The sequence below is a fragment of the Camellia sinensis genome, chromosome 2 (assembly GCF_055761805.1).
Source record: "Camellia sinensis isolate YWXY chromosome 2, ASM5576180v1, whole genome shotgun sequence".
Lineage (NCBI taxonomy): Eukaryota > Viridiplantae > Streptophyta > Magnoliopsida > Ericales > Theaceae > Camellia > Camellia sinensis.
The window spans coordinates 143,292,126-143,305,687 of NC_138962.1; positions in this window are offsets into that span (position 1 = coordinate 143,292,126).

Here is a 13,562-nt window from a genome sequence, read left to right on the forward strand (position 1 = left end):
AAAATATCTTCAAAATTTGGGCTTTCTGGGGATAAGTGGTCGACCGACCACCTCAACTAGTCGGTCAGCTACTTTTTCTGGTTGACAAGGATCATTTCTGGTCAACAGCCCATTTTTCTAGTCGATAGGCAAAATTCTGTTTTCCAAGTCCAACTTCAAATGGGCATAACTCCTTCGTCTGGACTCCTTTTCAGGCCATTCTTGTGTCCAAATTGAAGCCCTGGAAGTAATATTTCCAATTGTTGCAGCCGTGCATCAAAATTCCAACTGTACAAAAAGTTATTCTTATTTTGGTGAAGCCGCTCAGTTTTGGTCCTACCCGGATTCATGCGGAACTTCTCCCAAACTAGTTTTCTTCTCTCATATCCTCTTTTCTTCAACCCCAAACCCCTAAACAAGGTGTTTTGAAAGATTTTTCAAATATTTCATCTCTCTTTCATTCATTTCCACTTTGTCCTTGCTCGGTTTACTGAAAAGCGCAACATTTAACGAAATGCGAGCCTCGAAATATTGTAGGAACTTTATTTCAAAAATATTTTGAAAGAGAGGGTTTTAAGGTCTAAAAACTATTCAAAATAGCTTTGGTCCAAAATGAGGTGTAAGCTTGGGATTTGACTCTCCTCTAGCCGAAGGAATCGAACCTTTGCACTGCACAACTTTTACCACCAAGTAAGTAATTAGTGACGCCCAAGTCTTAAGGGCGGTCAAAAATGGGGTGTCTACAAAGTCAAGCTACAATTTTTGGTGAATCTATTGAGGATTTAGAGAACTTGACTCGAAATTCATGATGTGAAATTTTATCTACACTTATATGTTCTTTGGATTTCATTTGCATTGGTGCACATAAGTCACTGTGTTTGCCATCAGCTATTCTTAGATGGTTTGCCGGAGGCTTGCCCAAAAGCTTGCTAAAAGGCTGACCGGTCGTAGGCTCTACCATGATGGGAACACAACCCTTAGATTTGGACTACCGCTATACCATTTGATCCTCCTTTCACTTCTCAATGTTAGATGTGAGAGGTATATTAGGTAGTCTTGTTGAGGTACCCCCTTTTACCATTCGGCCTAGCTGCAAATAGTAAAGCCTTAGTTTAAAACCATAGCTTCAGAAGATTCTGATATCCCCCAAGTACTCTAGACCCGAGTCGGAAGACTATGCAAGGTTAGGGATCTTGTTCAGGGACAGCTTGTGTTTACCGCATTACCACTAGTTACAAGGCGAAGGAGGATTCGACAGCATTCACCAGTCCAGTTCCTACAGCAGGTACCCCTCAGCTTACCTGTGTCCAGTTCGGTTTTGGAACAGTAACCTACTTCTAGCGCATCTCAAAGACAATCACCCATTCCCATGGCACATCATCCCCTAGTCGAAATGGAGGAATTAATACTTCAGTTGCAACAAACGGTTGAGACATTACAAGGCGATATGACCGTCAGGCCGAGGTTATGGCTTGTCAAGTTGAGGTTATAACTCGACTACAACAACAGCAACCACATCCGACTGCGACCTCTGTATCCCATGCACCTACCACCGCTATCCCAACGCCCGAGCCACCGCTCATGCTGCCAATGTTCAAGAAAACCAGGGCAATTCAGCAGAGCCAATCCTAGCACAAGCCTCCAAAGCCTTGATTTATTAGACCGAGGCTCCGTTCGAGTTCGAGGTTGATCTAACTGCACTCAAGGTCAATAAACTAGAAAAGTTGTCCAAGAGAGCGCAAGGGGTCAACTCCATCCCAGACATAGAGAATGGGTACACTGATTCTATAGTTACATTACCGAATCGGTTTAAGATGCCGCACATTGACCATTTTGATGGTTCCAAGGATCCGATGGTTCACTTACGACTGTTTTCAGATATCTTGCAGTTGATGGCCTTAACTAGACTATAGAAGCTGTCTCTTTTTGGTCGCACCATGTCAGGTATAGCGCCCATTTGGTATTCTAAGTTAGAAGATTTTGTCAAACAGAATTAGGAAGAGATGGTCGAGGCCTTCATCGTTCAGTACTCTTACAATACACAGATTGAGGTCACAACTGGTGATCTCGAGGCAACACGCCAAGAGCCGAAGGAGGGTTTCTCTGAATTTGTGACAAGATGGAGAGCTAAAGCCTCGATGATGACCACAAGGCCTTCCGAGAAGGACCAGATCAGAATGGTTGTCCGGAAACTGCATAGCAGGTTACTGTAAAAGATGGTTATCCTACCTCTATTTACATTCACAAAGCTCCATGAAATGGGGGTGCAAATTGAGGATGCTATGAAACAAGGACCTATTACTAAGGAGAAGGAGCCAGCTAAGAGGCCATTTGTTCGCAGTTCCAATGTTGCCAGTGGTAGCACAACTGCGAGGCCATCGGATATAAGTGTTGTCACCATAACCAAGACTGCTGACCCCTTCGCCAACACAGGCTCGCAAACATCATCCAACCCTACCCGATCCCAGAGGATTTTTAACCAATTGTACATGACCCTTTCCAAAGCCATGCAAGTGTTAGTCAAGAAAGGGCACCTAAGACCCTCGGAACCTCGCCCGTTGCCTGACCCTCTTCTACCCAAGCATAACCCCGCAAAATACTGTTCCTTTCACCAATAGCATGGTCATGACACCGACCAGTGCTTTCAATTGCATCATGAGATTCAAGATCTCATCGACAACAAGGTGATCGCTCCACCTCAAAAACTGAACGTCACCACAAATCCACTCCTAGTCTATAATCAACTTCCTCCTACCTCGAAACATTAACCTTATCCATACACTGGCCACCTCTTAGGACCCCAGTGTATATATTACTCCCTTTCACCTACCAAAACTGACGTTGTTCATTCTTGAAGGCGCAGATCTGTGCCTGATGGACATCTCCAAACCTCAACACAAGCCTACGGTGATGAAACTTACAATGAAAAGGGAGTCGACATTAGAGGAAGGTATTAATCTATTGTCGGAGTGTCCTGGCAACTTATCTGATATGGCGTACGACCCGAGTTACTATATTGTGTCAACTGGCCAAACCAAGCCTAAAGTGGTGCTACCAATCTCGGTAGCCATCAACGTGGTTAGGGAGGAGAGCCCCAGCCAAGGGTTAGATGGTTTGGCCGACCTCGAAAAGGATTTGGACAAACTGTAGTCTTTTGATGAACATGATCAGGGAGATGTACAAATCGGGTGGTTCAACTTGCATGGATCGACTGATAACACCGAATAGTTGAGTGGTGAGCCAGAGAAGGAAAAAGAAGCTGGAATGAAACCAGAAGGAAGGGAAGAAGAGATAGCTATAGTAACTGGAAAGGCAGATGAGAAAGGAAAGTTGTTGGAGAGTGCTAGTGCGGGAAACCCAGCCCAGGAAGTGGGCGTTATGAACACTATAGATATTGAATAGGAAGCTACACTAAGACAGTTTAAACGAGAAAGAATTAAAGGCACTCGGGAAACCGTAATTTTACAGCACGCTGTAGAGGGCACCTATGATGTGAAGGTGATAAAAGTAGAGCCGGACAACTGTTTGTTGGCCATTGAGAGTGAATGGTGGGATGATGACGATCTGTATCTGGTCCATACTGATGAAGACTGGGGCAATTGCGCCCCGGATAATACGTGGTATGCGGAGGAAATAGATCATCTCACCCATAATGGATGGTATTTTAAGCCGCCACACCTGGATCAAGTAGAGGCGTTTGAAAATGACAAAGAGGCTGAGAAACAGAAGGAGAAACAACTAGAAGCAGAGTAAGTATTGAAACAACTCAAGAAAATCCAAGCTGACATCTCCATCTGGGGTTTTCTCATGGCTTCACGAGTGCACCGGTAGGCAGTGTTGTTGGCAATGGACAAGGCTAAATTTTCCATTGATACCACGCCCGAGCAGCTTGTGGGCTTGGTCTTTCCAAGTGGTGTCAAGCCAATGCTTACTTTCTCTGACAAAAAGCTACTGCCGGAAGGGTCGACTTACAACAAACCGATGTACATATCTGTGGAATGCAGGGAGAAATGGGTACCGGTCTTGTTGGTAGTTACTGGTTTTGCCATTAATGTTTGTCCTTCCCATATTGCCTACGCATTTGGCCTCAAACCGGCGGACTTTGTTCCCACAGCCCAGGTGATACAGGCGTATGATAACATAAGTAGAGAGGTCATAGGTACAGTGTAAGTGAGAGTTCAAGTGGGCCCATTAGAGCAAGAGATCGAGTTTCACGTCATGGATGTGCCGGCTACCTTTAATTTGCTGTTAGGGAGGCCTTGGTTGCACCATGTGAAGGTTGTCTCCCCCACTCACCATCAGATGTTAAAGTACTCTCATGGGGAAGGAGTGGCAATTGTTTTTGGGAACTCATCCATCCATCCACCGCCGGAGGTGACTATGCCACTGCTAAAGATCAAACATGGCGAGGAGGATGTGTTCCTCTTGGGATTCACCCTGGCTGAAGCCCGAGTGGTGCAGACCATTATGGCTGCAGACGAAGGCATGTACGTCAGTGGCTAGTCCATCTATTTTATGAACAAACTACGACACGTTCTAGGAATGGGACTTGGAAAGAGTGGTCGGAAAAGCGTTGCAGCACTGGCGGGGATGCCACATAACCTGCACGCTTTTGGACTAGGCTATGTGCCCACCAGAGAAGACTGGATCAGAAAAGGGAAAGAAATGAGAGGTAGAGCCAAGGCCAAGCAAGCCAGAAAACACTATGAACTCATCCACAGGCCAATCTAGAGGACACTTAATGGTCGTTTTATTCGGGAAGGAGAGGATTTCCCTTTTTGTGGCTTTCCCGAGCCTTGGGTAAATTCCTCGAATGAGCGTGTCCCCGAGTTCGAGATCTTTTTGACCATTAGTTGCAAGATAGTGATGATGAGGAAAGGGTTGAACCAAGCATCAAAGTTGAATAGAGCACGGAAGGTGACTCAGATGACAGTGAGCCTGGAGTAGGGACAACACTTGCTAGTCTCCTGACAGATCCTGCAGCTGACCTAGAGAACTTGGGGGATAACTTTATTGTCTCCATGATTGGGGAAGAACCGGGTGTGGACCCAACCAGTGGTATTTTGGATGTATTAAAGGCAGCACATCTTACTTGGCAGCAGGAGAAAGGCTATCTTTCCAGTTCTGAACCGGGTGATGAGCCAGAATTTGATTCCACTGAGTCTGTGGGGTCAGGATCAGATTCAAGTTATTCTGAGTCTGAGTCTAGTATTTCTGGGGGTGGTACCCCAGATACAAAAGTCCTGTCTAGGTCTTCATTCAGCTTTCCTTTTGAGTCTGTAACCGATGATCTGGACCTTTTGAATGAAAACTCTATCGATTCTGTGTACTTTTCTGTGCTGCTAGTTTATTGTATTGACCAAGATTTTCAAAATTTTAATGAAAATGAAGGGAAAGAAATTCCTCAGATTTTGAAAAACTTGATTAATAGAGAGGAGGAGAGGTTTGCTAAACCCTGTGCTGATGAAATCATTGCCATTAATGTGGGTACTGAGAAGGATCCGCACTTGGTCCATATCGGGTCCACGTTGTCTTTGGTGGAATACGAGAGTTTAATTTTATTAAAAAATTTCAAAGATGTTTTTGCATGGTCCTACGAAGATATGCCTGGGATCGATCCAAAGATTATACAGCACTGGATCCCTCTTGACCTTGAGGCTCGACCAGTTAAGCAAAAGTTGCGTAGAATTCGTCCAAATTGGGCGCTGAAAATCAAGAAAGAGGTCACCAAGCAGATTAATGCAGGATTCTTGTTAGTATCTGAGTATCTGACCTAGTTGGCCAATATCGTCTCAGTGCCGAAGAAGGATGGAAGAATTCAGGGTTTGCATCGACTTTCGGGACTTGAACAAAGCTAGTCCAAAGGATGACTTCCCTCTGCTGCATATTGGTGAGTTGGTAGACGTCACTACGGGCCATGCATTACTATCATTTATGGATGGGTTTTTCGGGTATAACTAGATTTTGATGGCACCGGAGGGTAGAGAAAAGACCGCATTCACCACTCCGTGGGGTATGTACTACTACCGAGTCATGCCGTTTGGGTTGAAAAATGCATGTGCTTCTTATCAGAGGGTAGCGACCACCATTTTGCATGATATGATCCACAAAAAGGTTGAGATGTATATGAATGACATGATTGTCAAATCCAAAGAGCAAGAAGGCCACTACACCGCACTTGAAAAATTCTTTCAACGAATCAAGGAATACAGATTGAGGTTAAACCCGCAGAAATGCACCTTCGGTGTAATTGCAGTGAAAATACTGGGCTTTCTGATCACGTCGAGGGGAATTGAAGTAGATCCTTCCAAAATCAAGGCCATCTTAGAAATGCCACCAACAAGGACTGAAAAGGAGGTACGTGGCTTTCTAGGGAAAGTCCAATTCATAAGATTGTTTATTTCAAAATTGACCTTCACTTGTGAACCACTGTTTGGTCTCCTGAAGAAATGAAAGAAATTCCGATGGGACGATCGCTGTCAGTTTGCCTTTGAACAGGTTAAGCAGTACCTCTAGAATCCACCTATGTGGTTACCACCGGAGTGGGAAAACCTCTGAATCTGTACTTGTCAGTGACAGATACAACTATGAAACGCATGCTCACTCAGGAATCTAAAGATAGGGTGGAGAAGGCCATCTACTATTTGAGCAAGAAGATGCTAGACTATGAGACCCGCTACACTCCCTTGGACAAAGCTTGCCTAGCCTTGGTATGGACTACTAGGAAGTTGAGGCACTACTTGTTAACTCACTCTGTAATCCTAGTTTCGACATTAGATCCCATCAAATATCTCTTTGAGAAACCAACGCTTACGGGTAAGCTGGCTCGTTGGTTGCTTCTTCTCTCCGAATTTGATCTCAAGTATGTTGCTCTCAAGCTAGTTAATGGAAGAGTTGTGGCGGAATTTCTTGCAGACCACCCAGTAGAAGGAGATGAGGCAGTGGAATACTTGTTCCCAGATGAAGAAATTCTCCAAGTTGAAAAGGAAACTTGGATAATGTATTTTGATGGAGCGTCCAATCAGTACGATTATGGGATATGTGTGTTGCCGATAGCACCCGACAACTCCTATATACCCTTAGCCTTCAAACTCTAGTTCAAAGTGTCCAACAACGAAGCAGAATATGAAGCGTGTGTTGCTGGTTTAGAAGCTGCCTTAGAACTCGGGGCAATAAGGTTGGACGTTATCGAGGACTTGAACTTGGTTGTTTCTTAAGAAAATGGGGGACTAGAGAGTCAAAGAGGAGAAAATAAAGGTTTACCATCAGACCCTGGATATCCTGATTCCTAGGTTTGAAAAACTAACATTTACACATCTGCTGAGGGAGAACAATCAGTTCGCTGATGTTTTAGCAACTCTATCTTCTATGGTAGACATCCCACTTGGAGTCCGGATGCATCTAATTATCATTGAACATAAATACACGCCAGCCTATGTAACTATTGCCATGATAGATGAAGTGCAAGACAAAAACCCCTGGTATTTCGATATTTGAAACTTTATGGAAAAAGAAACGTACGCACCAAGGGCAAATGCCAATGACAAATGGGGAATACGGCGTATGGCCGTCCAATTTATCATCTGCAGAGGTAAGCTATATAAAAGAGGTCATCTGGGAATGCATAAACTGTGTGTGGAGGTAGAGGAATCGAAGCGCCTTATGAAGGCTATCCACAGCGGAGAATGCGGGGCACACATGAATGGTGTGATATTAGCCTAGAAGATCCGCAGACAAGGTTATTACTAGTCAACCATGGAGAGGGATTGTATTGGTTTTGTGCGGCGATGCCACAAATGCCAAATCTATGCCAATCACATGAATATCCCACTGCCAAAGCACTGTAACATGACTTCGCCATAGCCTTTCTCAATCTGAGAAATCGACGTTATCGGTGCTCTCTCGCTAAAGGGGTCAAATGGACATGAGTTCATCCTGGTGGCGATTGATTATTTCACAAAGTGGGTGGAAGCTCAATCCTATGCAGTGTTGAAGGCATCGCATGTGGCCAAATTTACTAGAAACAATATCATTTGCCAGTATGGATTTCCAAACGAGATCATATCAGATAATGGTTGCACTTCAAGAAAGAGGTGGTGGATCTACTTGAGAAGTATAATGTGGCTTGTCACAAATCATCAACTTATAGACCATAGACTAATTGAGCTATTGAGGCCGAAAATAAGAACGCTAAAAACATCCTGTGGAAGATCGTTGACACCTACCAAGACTGGCTAGATAAACTGCCATTCGCGCTGTGGGGTTACAAAACCTCAATCCAAACATCTACAGGGGCAACCCCCTATTCTCTTGTTTACGGGATGGAGGTTGTTCTGCTAATTGAAATTGAAGTGCCATCACTGCGAGTTATGGCCGAGTGTCAGATAGCGGAGGCAGACTGGCAACAGAGTAGGTTTGAAGAGTTAATGTTGTTTGATAAGAGGACGCTAAAGGCATTGTATCATGTCCAGGGCTACTAGTGCAAAATTGTTATGGCTTTTAACAAGAAGGTTAAGTCTAGGAATCTCAAAGAAGGAGATATAGTACTGAAAGACAACCGAGCTCCCATCCATGACCCTAGAGGCAAGTTCAGACCCAATTAGACTGGTTCTTATATCATCAAATCTATCTGGTTAGGAGGGGCGATCATCCTTATGGACCAAGATGGCCTGGAGTTCTCATAGCCAATCAATATGGACAAGTTGAAGAAATAGCACCCCTGAGAGGCTCGCTAGGCCGAAAACCAGGAAGGGCAACCTAGGCAAAAGTTACAGCATGAAAAATTAGAAATAAATAAAAACTAAGCTTGCAAGGTTGAAAACCTTAAAAGGCGACTTTGGCAAAAGTTAGAGCGCAAAAAAGGGAGAGTTAATACTCGAGTGAACTTGAACTGAACTATGTAAGGCATGATTCCCATCTAGGGATATGTAGGCAACTTCATCTTGAAGTTCGGCCTTAACCATCTCTGACTCAACTGTCCTATCCGTTTGTCTGATCAGGTCGTCTTTGTTCATCATTTGTTAGTTTGGTTGTGATCTTCATTTTGGGAAGAAAAGTTGGTTACAATGTAGAGCAGCAGTGGTATGTAATCAGGGGCAGTTATGATCTTTTGATTCGAGGCTGTACATCTTGAGGATTGATTCTGTGTATGTCAGGCAGTGATGATTTTCGAAAATAGTTATGGAAAGTTTTAATAAAAGTTGATTTTTCTCAAAATTTTACCTTTTACAACTTAAACCATTTTGGGATCAAAAGGACCAATTTTTAGTACTCACAACTTTAATTCCATTGATTTCAACACAAGTACATTTTCCAGCTTTCTGAGCTAAATCAAAGTTGTTTTTACATCATAAAACTTGAAAAGAAAGGTCAAAGCAATAAACTAGGGGCATAGGTGAGTTAAGTGCTCCTGCGTCCTCTACTCGTGCTTGCAGAAGCCTTTATAGCCAAAGTGGGTTCGACTTGTGTCTCATCCTCGAGCCAAACCAAGCCAAGCTCGCGCTAGAAAGAGCATAATTGAAACTAGGGACAGGGGCCAGAAGCTCTCTCGTCCTCCAAGAAGCAAGGTACCGAGCCAGGTGTGAAGTATGAATGGGGAAGGAAGCTGGGTATTCTACCCCCTCGTCTGGACGGGTTTGATCATGCCCGAGCTGGCGTCTGAACCAAAAGGAAAAGTAGAACACGCAGTGTGTGAGGCCAATCAACTATATGCCTGGCTGTCAAGACATGCTGTAACTCATCTCATTCAAGTTATGCCAGGGGCAACGCCAAGCTATATCAGCTACAGGTCTACTGCACATCCACGTGCACCACTATCTCTCATTGGGAAGTCCACTAGTCGCTGGTGGAAGAAGTCAGCTTGGGCTGAATATTCGGGGCAAAGGTCTACCACTTTCAGCTTATTTATGAGCCATACCAGGAAAGAGATGAAAAATAAGAGAGATTAAAGAATAGGGAGATGTGCATGGAGCGAAAAGTAAAGAAAGGGCTTTGAGAGAAAATAAAGCATGAGTGCCGAGTGGTGTGCGAGGCATATATCAAAAGGGAGGGAAACAATACCTAAAGAAGTAGTGGACTCCCCGCAAATCTGGTGGTCTCTCGCTGATGAAAAATATCTAAACCCATCAAGGTCTCGGCCAGTTCTAAACCAATGTAACTTTTACCCTCTTTCAGATCTTGGGCTACTTCGATCAGCCGAATGCTGGCTCTGACGCAACTAGGGGCAAGAAGAAAATGTGCGAGCATGCATAAACAAAGGGCATGTTGCCAAAAGCCTCACTAGAGAGGGTTGCCTCTATCAATGATGTCAGGAAACCAATGAAGCAAGTTGGGTATATCTAGCTCTCCGTCACGGGCCAAAGATTGAGCTTTGTACAAAGTGAGCCCACCTATTTGTCCCAAAGCCTGGGCATGGCCAAAACGGGGCTGAAGCATGATTTCCTCATCGCATCGGGTTTCTATCAATGCTCGAAATTCTTCAAGAGTCAGGCACATTTCCTGTGTGCCGAAGTGAAACACATGCGTAACTGGGTCCCAACATTAGACCGCGGCATGGAGGAATGGAAAACAAAGTGGAGTACGACTTAACGGAAAAAGCGCGTTTATGCCAAAACCTCAAAAATTTACCTTTTCTGTGCCATCAAAAGTGGCTATCCAATCCGTGAGCTTCTCAGCAAGGAATATTTCCATTAGTGGAAAAATCAACAACGAAAATGAGGTTCTTGTGAAAAAATCACGAAGAAAGACCTTTTATAGAAGATAGGGCTGTGAGTGGAGGCCAGTTGTCAACTGTCTAGTGGATTCATCACAAGTGGCTGGTCACCCACTTTTTATGGCCGACCGCCCACTTTTTGTGGCCTGCTACCCACTTGTGTGGCCTGCTGCCCACTTGTGTGGCCTGTTGTCCACTTGTGGGCCTGGCAGCTTTGGGAGTCTGGTTTTGTCTTGATCTTTGTGTTTTAAGGTCTTGTTTTGAGTCTTTTAGTTTTAGCAAGTGTACATAGCTGTGCTTAGTTGTTTTAACTTTTTTTTTTTTTTTTACTTATCGAGTTGAATTTTGGTCGTTGGTTGACTCATTATCCGATTAAGAACATCGTTCCAATACAATCCATTTTTATTCTGTGCAAATGTGGTGCTCATGATGCAAAAACAATAACTCTTTTCATAAAACTACAAGGTTTTCCCCTGATCATAGTTTTCACAAAAGGGAGTACAAGTTTTGAAAAGAAAAACTAAAAGCCTAACTAAAGCTATAAATGTGCTAAACTACCAAAATAAAAGAAACTAAGCAAAAAAGTACAAAAATCAGCACTAGTCATCTCAAGCTCAAGAGGCCCTCTTCGTCCTCTTCTTTGGAGGGGACTCAGGGGCACTGTCTTCGTCAGCACTGCTATCAGAATCAGACTTAGAGCCAGTATCATCATCTCAGCTCCCTGCCTCAGAGCTAGCCTCGGTGTCGTCTCCGCTCCCTGACCCCAAGCCAGCATCATCGTCCCCGTTCTCAGACTCAGAGCATCAGCTCACTGCCTTTTCAAAGTCACTAGTCTCGATAACATCGCCACTCAAAATTGGCTCCGAGGAGTAGTTCTGGCCCTAAGCACCTTTGTTGTCTCTACCTCGACCTTGGTGCTCATCTTGGCTGCATACTGGGGCCTGTCTACCTCTTATCTTTCTCGTTGGAGGAGGTGCTACCGGTACTGGTGTTGCCACTGTTGCTAGTGTTTTCGGTATTGATGGGATCTGAAAAACAAGTGTCGACATATTAGATACAGTGTATATATTGTCGTTACCGAATGCAGTATGCGAAGTGAGTGCAAAAGGTACAGTATGAGTACAGTGTGTCAGTGCAGTGAATCAGTGCAGTGTGGGGTGGTGTGAATGTTACGGTATGAGTATCAGTGTACCAGTGGGAATATGATAGTGCGGCGCACAATAGTGTGAGGTAGCAGTGAAATGTATGCGGAAAATAGGAAGGATACCTTAACACCATAGAGACCAAGCAGTGTCTCTCTCCTCTGCACCATGCCAACTAGAGAAGTAACCAGCTGGAGGAGGCTTTATGTGTACTCCGAGGGTGCCTGCAAGCGAATTTGAACATTAATGTCTGGAAATGGAAAATGTCAGATGCAAGTTGAAAAGTGTGGTCCATACCTAAGGTGTACCCGGGCTCTAACATACCCGTGCCTTGCTACGGGTGGCTTTATTGAAATCTGATAAGCTGTCCCGGTCGGCTGCCAACATGTAAGCGCAGTGGGAATAGCCAGCCAACCAGCAACTTGCACAACGGGAGCCCCCCTCCTAATATCAGCTTCGGTCTCTTAAGCAGCCTCACCCACCAAGGGAGCACCTGTTGTATCGCCCGCGCAAACTCCAGTTAAAGGTGGCATGAGATGAGTCTGGATGAAAGTCGTATAATCGCCCTTCACTCTGAAATAGTCGGCATCCAGGCCCACCATAAACTAAATAATAACCTCGACTGAGAGGCTATTGGCAGTCCTTATGGATGTTGGCGGTGGCATAGGAACAACTAGGACGGGTGAGCCCAAAGTCTAGCGCATGAAACGCTCACCTAGGAACCAGGCCTGGCAGAATGGGCCCTCTTGTAAAATCCAGTATCGAGACATGGCCCGAGCCCCAACATATTGGTCCTTCACTCCGGCTGGCATCGTCGCCCAAGGCTGCCATGTGATTTGTAAATAGAGAATGTACAGATTGTTAGTTGTCGTTGATTATTAGAGTTTGAATCAAAATACAAGTAGAAATGACTGTGAGTTTTGGATTGCCTCATGGGCAACTACCGTATCGAAGTATCAGTAGTAGAAGGCGAATGCCATATTATCACGGCTCTGGCACCGGCACCAACTTTCATGTCGTCGCAAGTAAGACACGGGTAGAGAGATCTCATCCACTAGCTCTAGAGCCAGAGGCAGGAATAAGCGTAAACCGATAACTACAAGAAAATGGCAGTAATGTTATCAACAATGTGTCAACGGAAAGTGCAAAGCTGAAAGCACAATGTGTCAACAGATATAAAACAGAAAGTGCAAAGCAGAAAGCACAATATGTCAACAAAAGGTACAAAAATAGAAAGGTGTGGTGCATACCTCTCAGGCTCTCCAATAGTCTCCGACCCACTCTCCCTTCATGCGAGAAGTAGAACTCATATAGTCGTAGAGTGTGGCAAGGCCAACTCCATCCCAGTCGTAAAACCAGGTCCGGGGTAAGGTCACAAGGGCGCTCAGTAAGTACAAACGCACGATGTTCCACCTATTCATGAACAAGGTAGTACTGAGAAGGAACATCAAGAAGCCTCATACGTACTGCTCTACCTCCTACTGTGTCTCGGGTTGAATCCCGCAAAAGTGCTCAGAGAACCAGCTGTATCTGACCATTACTGGCCTGTATAGAGGTGGGCTCACTCCAAGTAGGTAGATCTAAACCGCTTCCCACTCACCCATATCCATGTCAAAGGGGATCGGATCAACCCCCACTCCTAAGCCTGTGATCATTGAGAAGTCGTAGGGGATCATCGTCATCTCTCCAGCAGAAAAGAAGTGTAAAGAGTTGGTGGTATCCCACCACCT